Source organism: Pelophylax lessonae, assembly GCF_965119305.1.
Source record: "Pelophylax lessonae genome assembly, chromosome: 9".
NCBI lineage: Eukaryota > Metazoa > Chordata > Amphibia > Anura > Ranidae > Pelophylax > Pelophylax lessonae.
Genome location: NC_138776.1, coordinates 36,930,039 through 36,947,447, shown reverse-complemented (window position 1 = coordinate 36,947,447; position 17,409 = coordinate 36,930,039). Strand labels below are relative to the sequence as shown.

The window sequence follows — 17,409 nt, the reverse complement described above, 5'->3', positions numbered from 1 at the left end:
CCCGGTGTAGTGTGTGCGGGTTGTCACATATGGAAGATTTAACGTGTCACCTTGCAGCTGGGCCTCGTCTATCACACATGGCAGCTGCGTTTGGCGCTGTGTCGGTCGGCAGCGCGTAATTGTGGCTGCGTCCCCGCGCATCCATTGTGTCTGAGTGCGGAGAGCCCAGTATTGATTGAGCTGTGATGCGATCACCATGCAGTTTGTAGGCTGTGCCATACGTCAGTGTTTTCATCTTGCAGTGTGTAGTTTACGTCGGTATGCAGAGCCGGCTCTCAGCCGCAAAATATTACCACCCTCGTAACAAGCGTCAAAGCGCTGCAATCACTGCCCCATCCCCCGCCACCAACCACCACCAACCACCACCAACCACCCCCACACACTCAAAGGCCCATTCATTAAAAAATAGTACATTTTATTATCCTGCAGAATGCATTGCAACTCGTTACTGATACAACAAAGTCTCCTTTTGCGCATTCTTATAATGTGTGCACCTGCGCGCGCCAAGATGCATGTATCATTAAAGGCAACATTATAGATCAGTGGTCCCAAAACTGCGGCCTGGGGGCCGAATGTGGCCCTTTGCTTGCTTTGGTCTGGCCTTTGGGGCACTATTCCTTCCACTGACACCAACGAAGGGGTACTATTCCTTCCACTGACACCAATGATGGGCACTAGTCCTCCCACTGATACCAAAGATGGGGGACTATTCCCTCCACTGATACCAATGATGGGGCACTATTTGTCGCACTAATACCAATGATGGGGCACTATTCCCTCCACTAATACCAATAATGGGGCACTATTCCCTCCACTAATACCAATGATGGGGCACTATTTCTCCCACTGACACCAATGATGGGGCACTATTCCTCCCACTGACACCTGTTCCTCCCACTGACACCAATGATGGGGCACTATTCCTTCCACTGACACCAATGACAGGGCACCATTCCTCCCATTGACACCAATGATGGGGCACTATTCCTCCCACTGACACCAATGATGGGGCACTGTTCCTCCCACTGACACCAATGATGGGGCACTGTTCCTCCCACTGACACCAATGATGGGGCACTGTTCCTCCCACTGACACCAATGATGGGGCACTATTCCTCCTACTGACACCATTGATGGGGTACTATTCCTCCCACTGACACCAATGATGGGCACTATTCCTCCCACTGATACCAATGATGGGCACTATTCCTCCCACTGATACCAATGATGGGGCACTATTCCTCCCACTGACACCAATGATGGGGTACTATTCCTCCCACTGACACCAATGATGGGGCGCTATTTCTCCCACTGACACCAATGATGGGGCACTATTCCTCCCACTGATACCAATGATGGGGCACTATTCCTCCCACTGACACCAATGATGGGGCACTATTCCTCCCACTGATACCAATGATGGGGCACTATTCCTCCCACTGATACCAATGATGGGGCACTATTCCTCCCACTGATACCAATGATGGGGCACTATTCCTCCCACTGACACCAATGATGGGGCACTATTCCTCCCACTGATACCAATGATGGGGCACTATTCCTCCCACTGATACCAATGATGGGGCACTATTCCTCCCACTGACACCAATGATGGGGCACTATTCCTCCCACTGATACCAATGATGGGGCACTATTCCTCCCACTGATACCAATGATGGGGCACTATTCCTCCCACTGATACCAATGATGGGGCACTAATAATTCTCCTAATACCAAAGATAGCCCCCCTGAAGTCTGAAGCACAGTAAATTGGCCCTTAGTGTAGAAAGGTTGAAGCCCCCTGTTATAGAGGGAACCTGTTCACATCTATAAGTGCATTTTCCAATGTAGCTCACATGCGTTTTTGAGGCCCATAGAAGTTAAGGATGTCCCATCAAAAGTGCATGGTGTGCATTTTCATGCATTGCCATAGACTTCTAGAGGCCTCATGACGCATGAACATGCACATAACAATGGATGTGTCTTTTTTTTTTTTTTCAAAACCCAGCACATGGATGTCAAAGGCCTCACTGGGCAATGCGTTTCTATGAGAAATTTCTTTCTTGAGTTCCAACGTGTGTGCTTACATGCACAGGAGTGACGGGACCTAAACAGTCTCTTACTGGCCAACATTTAGCCCTGGTTCACGCCAATGCGATTTGACCATTCAAAATCACATGACAAGTCGCACCCCATTTGCAGCAATGGAGCCGTCCAAATCGCTGCGACTCAAGTCATGGTGACTTTTAAAAAGGTTCCTGCACTACTTTCCTGTTATTTAATTGCGACTTACATTGATTTCTGTGAACCAATTCACCTCCGGAAGATTACCCCCCTCCCCCCCCCGCTTCATGACAAGGCCATTTTTTGCGCTACGGCAAGGAGTTTAACTAACAATTGTGCGGCCATGCAACGCTGTACCCAAATAAAATATATGTCATTATTTTCCCACTAATAGAACTTGCTTTTGGTGGTATTTGAACACCTCTGCGACTTTTTGTTTTTGCGCTATAAACAAAAAAATTTGACAATTCTGAAAATAAAAAAACAATATTTTTTACATTCTTCTCTAAAACATGTCCAATAAAAAAAATGTAAAAAAAAATCTAATTTTTTCATGGATTTAGACCAATATTTATTCTGCTACATATTTAAAAAAATCCCAATAAGTGTATATTGATTGGTTTGCACAAACGTTATTGCATCTACAAACAATGGTATATATATATAGATATATATCTATCTATCTATATATATATATATATATATATACCTATACATAAAATTCCATATATATATATATATATATATATACCTATACATAAAATTCCATATATATATATATATATATATACATATAAATATATATATATATATATATGGAATTTTTATTTACTTATGTTTTTTATACTAGTAATGTGGGCAATCCGCGACTTATAGTGGGACTGCGATATTGCGGCGGACATTCTGACACTAACTAACACTTTGTGGTAACCAGTGACACTAATACAGTCATCAGTGATAAAAAATATGCACTGTCACTGTACTAATGACACTGGCTGGGAAGGGGTTAAACATCAGGGGCAATCAAAGGGTTAAATGTGTGCCTAGCCAGTGTTTGTGTTTACAATCTGTTCTGCTTTTACTAGGGGAAGAGATGGATTTTTCTTCCCTGCTTTGCAGGAACGTATAATCCATCCCTTCCCCCCTGTCAGAACGGAACTCAGCCTTGTTTTCATCTGTTCTGAGTCTCTACTTGACGATCAGCGGGTGCCAGCGGACATCGGCACCCGCAGATCGGCTTCTGCTGTGAATAATCACAGCAGATGTGTCCCACGCATGCCCCCTGCAGGCAGAAGTGCGGGATCATGTATATATATGTGACCCGGGGCACAGCTGGCACCCGTAGCAGTAAAGCTGTTATAGGCAGCGCTGGGACAAGGTCATCTAGAGCCCAGGGCGAACATGCACCCCCCCCCAACATATATGAGCATTATGTGTCAGCAAAAAGCCCCCCACAAAAACACTGAGCACTAATCTGCATGCTTACCCCCTAAGTATAAATTCCCCCTCCTCCCAGTACAAATCTGCTCCCCCGCTGAAATTCCTCCTCCCAGCACATATCTTTGCCCCCTAATGCCCCAAACCCCTCAGCTCAAATGCCCCCCCCCCCCACAAAAAAAATCACAGTTTTTAGCACAAATCCCTCTAAATCACCACTCTTAGCACCCCCACCCCCCAAACTGCCCCTCCTAGAACAATACTTACCCTGTGTTTTTATCCCTAATTCTTCCTTCCAACACTAATTCCCTCCTCCCAATCTCCTTGTGGAGCTCCCCCCCCAGCTCACATGATACCACAGTGCCCAGGGAAGCCCCCCTCCTGCCCACCCCCAAATGGTTAAATTAAGTTGAAAGGCTGAGAGGCGCAATGAAATCGCACTGATCTGAGACTTTGAAATCGTGCGATTTCAAAGCCGCACTGGTAAGAGCCAGGAGAGGATTTTGGGGGGGGGGGGGGGGAGGATTTGTGCTAGCAGGAATGATTGAGGCTATTTGTGCTAGGAGGGGAAATTGGGGGGGGGGGGTGTATTTGTGCTAGGATGGGAGATTGGGGAGAACTTGTGCTGGGAGGGGGAGGATTTGGAGTGGGGGGAGAGTATTTGTGTTAGGAGGGGGAATTTCAGGGGGGTTTACTAGAAAAAGTAATATGTTAGGAGGGAAGGGATTTGTGCTAGGGGGAATTTTTTTTTAGAGGGGGGGGGGGGTGGTGCTAGCTGGAATGATTGGGACTAATTGTGCTAGGAGGGGAAATTGGGGGGAATTTGTGCTGGGGGGGGGGATCGGAGTGGGGGAAGAGGATTTGTGCGCAGAGTGAAATTTGAGTGTTAAATGATTTGTACTGGGAGGGGATTTTTTTCAGGGGGGTGGATTTGTGCTGTTGGCATAAGGGGAGAATTTAAGCTAGAGGGGTTGGGGGGGGGGGGGATTTCAGCAGGGGGGTGGATTTGTATTGAGAGGAGGGGGAATTATTGCTTAGGGAGTAAGCATGCTGATTAGTGCTTAATTTCCTTTTTTTGGGGGGGGGGGGGGGTTTACTGACACTTGATGCTCATACGTCTTGGGGGGGCGCAAATGTTCGCCCTGGGCTCTGGGTGACCTTGTCCCAGCACTAATATCAACAGAACCAGGATAGTTAATCTAGCGCCAAGGGCAAGGATGTACCCCTCCCCTACTGTTAATGCATGCCATAGAATGGGTTTATCACTCTGTATACATTCTCTGCCCCCTTGCTCCACTATGCCCAGGGCAACTGTCTCTCCTGCCCACCCCTTGTCCCAGTCCTGCATATCAATGCACCGCAAAGTGCTAAAATGTCAGCTGCAAAAATGAACACGGTGCGTGTCAATGTATGTGCGTTGGACACATGTTGATGCAAACACTGTGCTTTAAATGAGCCCCGGGTGCTAGGATATCAGGCTTGTTTGGCGGACGCTTTTACACTTTACCCTACAGAACAAAGTGAGATTGATGTCCCTCCCCCTGGGAAATTACCCAGCAAACTGAAAGATCTCTGCATAGAATAATAAACATCTACATGAAATACTGGAATCTCTTGCATCACATGTCAGCGCTGGGATCGGCCAATCACAGTCCAGTCTGTTTGTGTAATACATCCTTACAAATGATTGGGATTGTCAGCTTGCACAAATCTTATAAAATCAAATAAAATGAAGAAATCTGTTCTTATATAATAAAACAGGGCAAAGGGCGTGGAGGAAGGGCAAAGGGCATGGAGGAAGGGCAAAGGGCATGGAGGAATGGCAAAGGGCATGGAGGAAGGGCAAAGGGCATGGAGGAATGGCAAAGGGCATGGAGGAAGGGCAAAGGGCATGGAGGAAGGGCAAAGGGCATGGAGGAAGGGCAAAGGGCAGCAATCCATAATGGATAAATGGATCAGTCCGGTCACTGATGGATGATTGCTGATTGGCAGGTTACATTCTGTACATGGCTTTTGCCTTATTAAACAAGAGAAGGGATGATACATTCCAGTGTATACATTGTATCCCTGTCCATGCAGTCACTCTGCAGTGTATACATTGTATCCCTGTCCATGCGGTCACTCTGCAGTGTATACATTGTATCCCTGTCCATGCGGTCACTCTGCAGTGTATACATTGTATCCCTGTCCATGCGGTCACTCTGCAGTGTATACATTGTATCCCTGTCCATGCGGTCACTCTGCAGTGTATACATTGTATCCCTGTGCATGCGGTCACTCTGCAGTGTATACATTGTATCCCTGTCCATGCGGTCACTCTGCAGTGTATACATTGTATCCCTGTCCATGCGGTCACTCTGCAGTGTATACATTGTATCCCTGTCCATGCGGTCACTCTGCAGTGTATACATTGTATCCCTGTCCATGCGGTCACACTCTGCAGTGTATACATTGTATCCCTGTCCATGCGGTCACACTCTGCAGTGTATACATTGTATCCCTGTCCATGCAGTCACTCTGCTGTGTATACATTGTATCCCTGTCCATGTGGACACTCTGCAGTGTATACATTGTATCCCTGTCCATGTGGACACTCTGCAGTGTATACATTGTATCCCTGTCCATGCGGTCACTCTGCTGTGTATACATTGTATCCCTGTCCATGCGGTCACACTCTGCAGTGTATACATTGTATCCCTGTCCATGCAGTCACTCTGCTGTGTATACATTGTATCCCTGTCCATGCGGTCACTCTGCAGTGTATACATTGTATCCCTGTCCATGCGGTCACTCTGCAGTGTATACATTGTATCCCTGTCCATGCGGTCACTCTGCTGTGTATACATTGTATCCCTGTCCATGCAGTCACTCTGCAGTGTTACATTGTATCCCTGTCCATGCAGTCACTCTGCTGTGTATACATTGTATCCCTGTCCATGTGGACACTCTGCAGTGTATACATTGTATCCCTGTGCATGCGGTCACTCTGCAGTGTATACATTGTATCCCTGTCCATGTGGACACTCTGCAGTGTATACATTGTATCCCTGTCCATGCAGTCACTCTGCAGTGTATACATTGTATCCCTGTCCATGTGGACACTCTGCAGTGTATACATTGTATCCCTGTCCATGCGGTCACTCTGCAGTGTATACATTGTATCCCTGTCCATGCAGTCACTCTGCAGTGTATACATTGTATCCCTGTCCATGCGGTCACTCTGCAGTGTATACATTGTATCCCTGTCCATGCGGTCACTCTGCAGTGAATACATTGTATCCCTGTCCATGTGGTCACTCTGCAGTGTATACATTGTATCCCTGTCCATGCGGTCACTCTGCAGTGTATACATTGTATCCCTGTCCATGCAGTCACTCTGCAGTGAATACATTGTATCCCTGTCCATGCAGTCACTCTGCAGTGTATACATTGTATCCCTGTCCATGTGGACACTCTGCAGTGTATACATTGTATCCCTGTCCATGCGGTCACTCTGCAGTGAATACATTGTATCCCTGTCCATGTGGTCACTCTGCAGTGTATACATTGTATCCCTGTCCATGTGGTCACTCTGCAATGTATACATTGTATCCCTGTCCATGCAGTCACTCTGCAGTGTATACATTGTATCCCTGTCCATGTGGACACTCTGCAGTGTATACATTGTATCCCTGTCCATGTGGACACTCTGCAGTGTATACATTGTATCCCTGTCCATGCGGTCACTCTGCAGTGAATACATTGTATCCCTGTCCATGTGGTCACTCTGCAGTGTATACATTGTATCCCTGTCCATGTGGACACTCTGCAGTGTATACATTGTATCCTTGTCCATGCGGTCACTCTGCAGTGTATACATTGTATCCCTGTCCATGCGGTCACTCTGCAGTGTATACATTGTATCCCTGTCCATGCGGTCACTCTGCAGTGTATACATTGTATCCCTGTCCATGCGGTCACTCTGCAGTGTATACATTGTATCCAATCCAGGAGTTTTCTGTCCTGCAATGTGTAGTTCTCAGTGCTTTTACCTCTTTCCTAATCCTATTTATTGATCAGTATTTCCATGATGTCACAGTGCAGAAGTTTTGCTCTGCGGTAGTTTAAAGCGGTAATAAATTCAAAACCAAATATTTTACATATTCCATCTTAGATGTGGTGGCTGCATTTGTTTTCTCTTTTTCTCCTCTGTATTCACCTGGTGATCTGACCAGTAACACACTCCTGTATTAGTGTGCCCCCCCCCTACTCTGGATGAAGGAGCACAGAGGGCATCTTTGGACAGTAGAATTGTTAGTCTACTATCCTGTAGCCCCCTATCCAGGTGTCCTATACTATAACTCCAATGGGATCCCCTGAAGAAGCTGCATAGCGAAACGCGTAGTGATCCTTTGGTGGATTTGTGCATTAGAACCCTTCTGATCCGGGCATAGGAGGTCGGCCATCTAGATGGTCATCAGACACAGACCCTGCTGCATGTCGGACCACTCACGGGTTCTTTTGGCTCAGGAGCACGTTGCTGCACTGTTATGCTTATTCACTTTTCACTACGTGTTTCGCTATGCAGCTTCTTCAGGGGATCCCATTGGAGTTATAGTATAGGACAGAGGGTGCCTGAAAATCTCCTGGATGGGGGGGCTACAGGATAGCAGTAACGGAGGGATTGTTCTAAATGGGACATCTCTACCTTCTCCCTGCCGGAGGGGCCATTCCATGCTGATTGGATCAGTACCTATAGGAATTGAGGTTCCTCTACAGAAAGGATATATATGTATATATATATATATATATGTGTGTATATATATATATATATATATATATATACACACTGGTTAGTTCCATTTGGGACAATCCCTCCGCTACTGCCATCCTGTAGCTTTAATCCAGGAGATTGTTAGGCACCCTCTGTCCTACGCTATAACTCCAATGAGATCCCCTGAAGAAGCTGCATAGTGAAATGCGTAGAGTTCCTTTGGTGGATTTGTGCATTAGAACCCTTTTGATCCGGGCATAGGAGGTCGGCTATCTAGATGGTCATCAGACACAGACCCTGCTGCATGTCGGACCACTCATGGGTTCTTTTGGCTCAGGAGCACGTTGCTTATTCACTTTTCACGACATGTTTCGCTATGCATTTTCTTCAGGGGGATCCCATTGGAGTTATAGTATAGGACAGAGGGCGCCCAACAATCTCCTGGATGGGGGGGGGAGGCTACAGGATAGCAGTAGCGGATGGATTGTTCCAAACAGTACATCTCCACAGTCTCCCTGCCGGAGGGGCCATTCCATGCTGATTGGATCAGCACCTATAGGAACTGTGATTCCTCTACAGAAAGGAGATATATATACACACTGGTTAGACCCATTTGGAACAATCCCTCCGCTACTGCTATCCTGTAGCCCCTTCATCCTGGAGATTGTTGGGCACCCTCTGTCCTATACTATAACTCCAATAAGATCCCCTGAAGAAGCTGCACAGCGAAACATGTAGTGAAAAGTGAATAAGCACAACAGGGCAACAACATGATCCTGAGCCAAAAGAACCCTTGAGTGGTCCCACATGCAGCTACTGCTATCCTGTAACCCCTTCATCCAGGAGATTGTCGGGCGCCCTCTGTCCTATACTATAATTCCAATAAGATCCCCTGAAGAAGCTGCATAGCGAAACATGTAGCGAAAAGTGAATAAGCACAACAGGGCAACAACATGATATTGAGCCAAAAGAACCCTTGAGTGGTCCCACATGCAGCTACTGCTATCCTGTAGCCCCTTCATCCAGGACATTGTCGGGCGCCCTCTGTCCTATACTATAATTCCAATGGGATTCCCTGAAGAAGCTGCATGGTGAAACGCGTAGTGATCCTTTAGTAGATTTGTGCATTAGAACCCTTCTGATCCGGGCATAGGAGACCGGCCACCTAGATGGTCATCAGACACAGACCCTGCTGTATGTCAGACCACTCATGGGTTCTTTTGGCTCAGGAGCACGTTGTTGCACTGTTGTGCTTATTCACTTTTCACTACGTGTTTCGCTATGCAGCTTCTTCAGGGATTCCCATTGGAGTTATATTATAGGACAGAGGGTGCCCAACAATCTCCTGGATGGGGGCTACAGGATAGCAATAGCGGAGGGATTGTTCCAAACGGGACATCTCCACTCTTCTTTTGGTTCAGGAGCATGTTGTTGCACTGTTGGGCTTATTCCCTTTTCACTACATGTTTCGCTATGCAGCTTCTTCAGGGGATCCCATTGGAGTTATAGTAGTTATAACGGAGGGATTGTTCCAAACGGGACATCTCCATTCTTTTTTTGGCTCTGGAGCACATTGTTGCTCTGTTGTGCTTATTCACTTTTGTGATGGTTTTTATGTATTCAGAACTTTTATACCAATACATTGTGTATGTATTTTCACTATTAAGGATTGTATGTTTTCTTATGAGATCAATCAGTGGATGCCTTAAAAGTCCCATTATTCTTGTGGATTATCCCCCCCGCCTTTTTGCACTTTTCTATATCATTGGATGTGGCACCACTATATATATTTAGGATCATGCCTCAATTTTTGCATATATATGGCTTTTCTTTGCATTTACATTCTAGTCATAGTAGATAATCTTTAGCAGTGTTTATATTGTGTTTGTTGTTTATTGTGTTTCCTGATCATTGTGTCCTGATCAACATTCTATGATTTGCTTTTGTTTATCTTGTGCTACAGTCCCGGTGTTTAATCTGCAGGTTTGTATTGTGCATAGCCCACAGTTTTGGCCAATTTTAATCCCAAGGTATATTTTGCAGCCTTTTGTTTGTTTTATTTAGTTTTAGTGTTTATACTATAATGTAGTGCACAGTCTATATGTTGCAATATTGACATTGTCTGTCAGTCCCAGGTCCTGTATTGTAGTGTTTATAGTGTCATAGGTTTAGCAATCTTTTAGCAGTGTTTGAATTGTGACATAGTCCATTGTTTTTTTTTTTGTAGTGTTCCTATTGGGTCATAGGTCATAGTCCACGGTCTTCATTCTACATTGTTTACATTGGGGGGAGATTTACTAAGGCTGCATTCACATGTCAGCGTTTGGATCGCGGGCAGAATCGCAGCGATTCCGCCCGCGATCCGGAGATTATTGCAAATCGCGGGACGCCTGTGCGTTGCCCGTGATTTGCAATAGCCCCCCAAACGCTGAGCGATGTTGCCGCGATTTCCGCCTGCCAAATCGCGGTAACATCGCGCAAAAAAAAATCGCGGGACGCATTACGCCCAAAAAAGTACAAGAGCTTCTTTGGAGCGTATTGCGTCCCGCGGTTTTTTTTGCGTGATGTTACTGCGATTCGGCAGGCGGAAATCGCGGCAACATCGCTCAGCGTTTGGGGGGGCTATTGCAAATCACGGGCAACGCACATGCGTCCCACGATTTGCAATAATCTCCGGATCGCGGGCGGAATCGCGGCGATTCTGCCCGCGATCAAAACGCTGACATGTGAATGCAGCCTAAAACTGGCGCACACAGAATCTAATGTAGCTGCACATAGTCACCAATCAGCTTCTAGGTTTAGGTGCCAGTTCACACTATAGCAATGTCAGACATCGCATGTGAGTCGCACTGTACTGCTCTGCAAATCACATGCGATGTCTGTGCGATGTGAATTCGCCCATACGGATTGTAAGACTGAATTGGAATTGTATTCGGACCAAAGTCGCACAGGGCCCTTTTTTTGGTCTCCACCAGAATCGGATCACATGGGGTTTTCACACCTATGCGATCCTATCCCTGTCCGAACTGACCGTTCGCACTGCGATATGCAAACTGATCTGGGGGGTGTCGTTAACTTTGTATTGACACCCCCAGCAGTTGGCCTATGGCAGTGTGAACTGCCTACAAGTCAAGTGCGATGCAGGAACACGCAGTGGATTCGCAGGGTTCCCGCATCGCACCAATGTGAACCGGCACTGGAAGAAACTGAAGTTAGAAGCTGATTGGTTACTTTGCACAGCTGCACCAGATTCTGTGTGCACAAGTTTTAGTAACTCCCCCCCCCATGTTTGTCAAAGTGTACAGTTTTTATAGTGCAGTGTGTACATTGTGTCATCTTCTTTTATGTTTTTATATTGCAGTGTTTATATTTAATATTTTGTATTGCAGAGTTTATATTTTATATTGCAGTGTTTACATTTCATATTTACATTGCAGTGTTTACATTTAATATTTTGTATTACAGAGTGTATATTTTATATTGCAGTGTTTATTTTTAATATTTTGTATTGCAGAGTTTATATTTTATATTGCAGTGTGCACGTTTCATATTTTACATTGCGGTGTTTACATTTAATATTTTGTATTACAGAGTGTATATTTTATATTGTAGTGTGCACATTTTATATTTTATATTTTATTTTGCAATGTTTATATTTTATATTTTGTATTGCAGAGTTTATATTTTATATTGCAGTGTTTACATTTCATATTTACATTGCAGTGTTTACATTTCATATTTTGTATTGCAGAGTTTATATTTTATATTGCAGTGTTTACATTTCATATTTTATAATTGCAGAGTTTATATTTTATATTTTTTTATTGCACTGTTTACATTTAATATTTTGTATTACAGAGTGTATATTTTATATTGCAGTGTGCACATTTTATATTTTATTTTGCAGTGTGCACATTTTATATTGCAGTGTGCACATTTTATATTGCAGTGTGCACATTTTATATTGCAGTGTGCACATTTTATATTTTATTTTGCAGTGTTTATATTTTGTATTGCAGTGTTTACATATAATATTTTATATTGCAATGTTTGTATTTTATCTTGCTGTGTTTACATTGTGCCATCATGATTTTGTCAATTTTATATTTGGTCATAGTTTATAGTTCTTATTATTGTAGCATTCATATTATGTCATGGTCCACAGTCCTCATTCTGCAGTGTTTACATTGTTTTTTGCAGTCCATGCAGTGTTTACATTGTGTCATCACCTAGAGACTTTGTCAGTGTTTATGTTTGGTCACAGCCTACAGTTCTTATGTTTTGTAGTATTCCTATGACATTATAGTCCATGGTCCTACTGCATTGTTTACCTTGTATTATCACCTAGAGCACAGGTGTCAAACACAAGGCCCGCGGGCCGAATGCGGCCCCCAGGGCCATTTCATGTGGCCCTCGCACCTTTCCTGCAGCTGTGGCACCCCCCTTGCCTCTGCCCCCACCCTGTCTCAGTAGTCAGCAGCAGAGCGAACAGGACTCCTTTGCCAGATCCTGTGCTGTGCTGCTGTAAAAAGGCTCGTCTTTGCCCAACCCCCCTTCTCAGCAGTCTGCAGCAGAGAGGAGGGCAAAACTCCTCCTACAGATCCTGCACCTCGCTGTGCAGCCACAACACCACCTTGTCTCTGCCTCCCCTGGTCTCAGTATTCAGCAGACTCTGTAAGCTGACTCCAGCCCTCCTCTGGTCCTCCTCCAGACCTTGCACTTTCTTCTTCCCAGATCCACCCGCATCTTCCTGGCAGTAGCACAAGGTAAAGGGGTGCATTGTGATATAAGAAAGGATGGGTGACTCTTGACTTATGATGGTGGGGGGGCTCTTGACATCTCATGTAAGGGTGTCAGGGGGGCGTGGGGTGCTCTGGACATCTAATCTTACAGATATAACCGGCCCTTTGAGGGCAACCATAATGCTGATAAGGCCTCTGCAGAAATTGAGTTTGACACCCTTGACCTAGAGACTTTGTCAGTGCATATATTTTCCCATAGACCTCAGTTTTCATATTGCAATGTTTACATTGTGTGCTAGAGACTTTGTCAGTGTTTATATTTGGTCACAGTCTACAGTTCTTATGTTTTGTAGTATTCCTATTATATCAAAGCCCATGAACTTGCAACAGCATTGTTTATATTGGGTTTGATTTACTAAAACTGGAGATTGCAAAATTTGGTGCACTTGTGCAAAGAAACTAGGGATCGACCGATTATTGGCAATGCCAATATATCGGGGGCCGATCTGCACTGTCCCCCGATATATCGAAATCGGCCACCAAGGTGACCCATATTGCTGATATTTTGGGAAAGTGCTGTACCGGAGTGATGCCTGCAGCTAGAGGCATCATCCCGGTACCGGTGTCCATAGCCGACGGTCGGCTGTCTTGTAATGACAACCAATGTGGCTGAGAAGCCGCTCGGCTGTCATTACAAGGAGCGGGAGGGGACGTCCCCCCATCCCCCTCCCGCCACCTTCCACGGCTCGCCCGGGTCTCCCGTCCCATCGGGAGACCTGGGCAACCAGCCTGCCCGGCCACCGAACAAAAGACCCAATCAAAGCCACATTCGGCTCTCATCAGGTCTCCATGTAAAAACCCGGAAGTGATGTCATGACATCAGTTCCGGGTTCAAAAAAAATATGAGCATTCAAAACAGCCAAACTTGGTGTTTTAAATGCTTTTAAGTGCAGAGGAGGGGTTTGGGGTCTTTTAGACCCTCAGATCCCTCCACATGAGTACCTGTAAAAAAAAAAAATAAATTTAAATGTCCAAAAATATCGGCCAATATCGGCCGATACTGATATCCGATGACCAAAATATCGGTATCGGCACTAAAAAAACAATATCGGTCGATCACTAATAGAAACCAATCAGCTTCCAGGTTTTATTGCCAAAACTTATTTGAACAAGCTGAAGTTAGAAGCTGATTGGCTATCATGCACAGCTGCACCAGATTCCGAGTGCTCTAGTTTTAGTAAATCTACCCAATTGTGTCTTCACCTAGAGTCAGTGCATATCATTTCCCATAGACCTCAGTTTTCATATTGCAATGTTTACATTGTGTTCTACAGACTTTGTCAGTGTTTATATTTGGTCATAGTGTATAGCTCTTATATTTGTAGTATTCTTATGATGTCACAGTGCATGGTCTTCCTTCTGCAGCGTTTACATTGGGGATTATTTACTAAAACTGAAGAGTGCAAAATCTGGTGCAACTCTACATAGAAACCAATCACCTTCCAGGTTTTATTGCCAAAGCTTAACTGAACAAGCTGAAGTTAGAAGCTGATTGGCCACCATTCACAGCTACACCAGATTCTGAGTGCTCCAGCTTTAATAAATCTCCCCCATTGTGTTACAGTCCACAGTTTTTATATTGCTGTATTTACATTGTGCCATCATGATTTTGTCAGTTTTATATTTGGTCATAGTTTATAGTTCTTATTATTGTAGCATTCCTATTATGTCATGGTCCACAGTCCTCATTCTGCAGTGTTTACATTGTTTTTTTGCAGTCCATAGTTTTTATACTGCAGTGTTTACATTGTATCATCACCTAGAGACTTTGTCAGTGTTTATGTTTGATCACAGCCTACAGTTCTTATGTTTTGTAGTATTCCTATGACATCATAGTCCATGGTCCTCCTACTGCATTTTATACATTGTATTATCACCTAGAGACTTTGTCAGTGCAAATATTTACCAATAGACCTCCGTTTTTCATATTGCAATGTTTACATTGTGTTACAGCCCACAGTTTTTATATTGCAGTGTTTACATTGTGTTCTATAGACTTTGTCAGTGTTTATATTTGGTCATAGTGTATAGCTCTTATATTTGTAGTATTCTTATGATGTCACAGCGCATGGTCTTCCTTCTGCAGTGTTTACATTGTATTACAGTCCACAGTTTTTATATTGCAGTGTTTACATTGTGTCACAGTCCAAAGTTTTATATTGCAGTGTTTACATTGTGTTCTATAGACTTTGTCAGTTTTTATATTTGGTCATAGTGTACAGCTCTTATATTTGTAGTATTCTTATGGTGTCACAGTCACAGTGCATGGTATTCCTTCTGCAGTGTTTACATTGTGTCACAGTCCACAGTTTTTATATTGCAGTGTTTATATTGTGTTATAGTCCACAGTTTTTATTTTGTAGTGTTTACATTGTGTCACAGTCCACAGTTTTATATTGCAGTGTTTGTATTGTGTTACAGTCCACAGTTTTTATTGCAGTGTTTACATTGTGTTACAGCCCACAGTTTTATATTGCAGTGTTTGTATTGTGTTACAGTCCACAGTTTTATATTGCAGTGTTTGTATTGTGTTACAGTCCACAGTTTTATATTGCAGTGTTTGTATTGTGTTACAGTCCGCAGTTTTTATTGCAGTGTTTACATTGTGTGACAGTCCACAGTTTTTATATTGCAGTGTTTATATTGTGTTATAGTCCACAGTTTTTATTTTGCAGTGTTTGTATTGTGTTACAGTCCACAGTTTTATATTGCAGTGTTTGTATTGTGTTACAGTCCACAGTTTTATATTGCAGTGTTTGTATTGTGTTACAGTCCACAGTTTTATATTGCAGTGTTTATATTGTGTTACAGTCCACAGTTTTTATTTTGCAGTATTTACATTGTATTACAGTCCGCAGTTTTTATATTGCAGTGTTTACATTGTGTTCTATAGACTTTGTCAGTGTTTATATTGGGTAATAGTGTATAGCTCTAATATTTGTAGTATTCTTATGATGTCACAGTGCGTGGTATTCCTTCTGCAGTGTTTACATTGTGTTACAGTCCACAGTTTTATATTGCAGTATTTACATTGTGTTACAGTCCACAGTTTTTATATTGCAGTGTTTATATTGTGTCACAGTCCACAGTTTTATATTGCAGTATTTACATTGTGTTACAGCCCACAGTTGTTATATTGCAGTGTTTACATTGTGTTACAGCCCACTGTTTTTATATTGCAGTGTTTACATTGTGTCACAGTCCACAGTTTTATATTGCAGTTTTTACATCATGTTACAGTCCACAGTTTTTATTTTGCAGTGTTTACATTGTGTTACAGTCCACTGTTTTTATATTGCAGTGTTTATATTGTGTTACAGTCCACCGTTTTATATTGCAGTGTTTACATTGTGTTACAGCCCACAGTTTTTATATTGCAATGTTTACATTGTGTTCTATAGACTTTGTCACTGTTTATATTTGGTCATAGTGTATAGCTCTTATATTTGTAGTATTCTTATGATGTCACAGTGCATGGTCTTCCTTCTGCAGTGTTTACATTGTGTCACAGTCCACAGTTTGTATATTGCAGTGTTTACATTGTATTACAGCCCACAGTTTGTTTTTTGCAGTGTTTACATCATGTCATCACTTATAGACTTTGCCAGTGCCTATTTTTTCCCATAGACCTCAGTTTTCACATTGCAGTGTTTACATTGTATTCTATAGACTTTGTCAGTGTTTGGATTTTGTCATAGGCTATAGCATTACATTGCAGTGTTTACATTCTTCTTTTCTTCCATAGCATTCATTATGTCATAGCATTGTTGCGTTGAGTGTTTACACTCTGCCTGTCTTAGTATCTGGCGTTGTGTTTATAGCGTGTCATCGAGTATTAATATTGCCTGGCAGGATGGATTGTTACTGGAGAATCGGAACAATGGATACAAATCGGGACTTTAAAGGTCTATATGCTTAAGGAAGGTCAATAAAAAATGAATTTTATTTATCAAACCCAACCTATTGTTGAGTTCTTACTGGAGAAGTAACGACGTGGAAAGTGCTGCACAAACTGTTGGCGCTATATAAATCCTGAATAATAATAATAAAGTGATGGAGCGTATGGCACTATGCTGTGTTGATGTGTAGTTTGTGTGCTGGCCATGTTTTCCTCTTGCGGTGTGCAGACTTTGCATGTGTCAAGTGTTAGTAGATAGAGGTTGTTAGAGAGTCCAGCATTGCTGCAAATCCTATTGCTGCGGCTGGTTGTCCCCCTGCGCTCTCCAGCTCATGGTATCATAGCCCGTTCACCTTGCAGTGTGCTCCATGTGTCACAGTCCATCGTCTCACCATGCACTGCACACTTCACCGTCTAACCCTGCAGATCCCATGGCTTGCTATGGGTTAATGCAC

General features: G+C 43.6%; 1 protein-coding gene across 5 annotated transcripts in view; it reads right to left on the bottom strand.

Moving 5' to 3' along the window:
• The window catches only part of FAM131B (family with sequence similarity 131 member B), a 153,934-nt gene that overhangs the window by 135,717 nt on the left and 808 nt on the right, over positions 1-17,409 (bottom strand). The window lies entirely within an intron of this gene.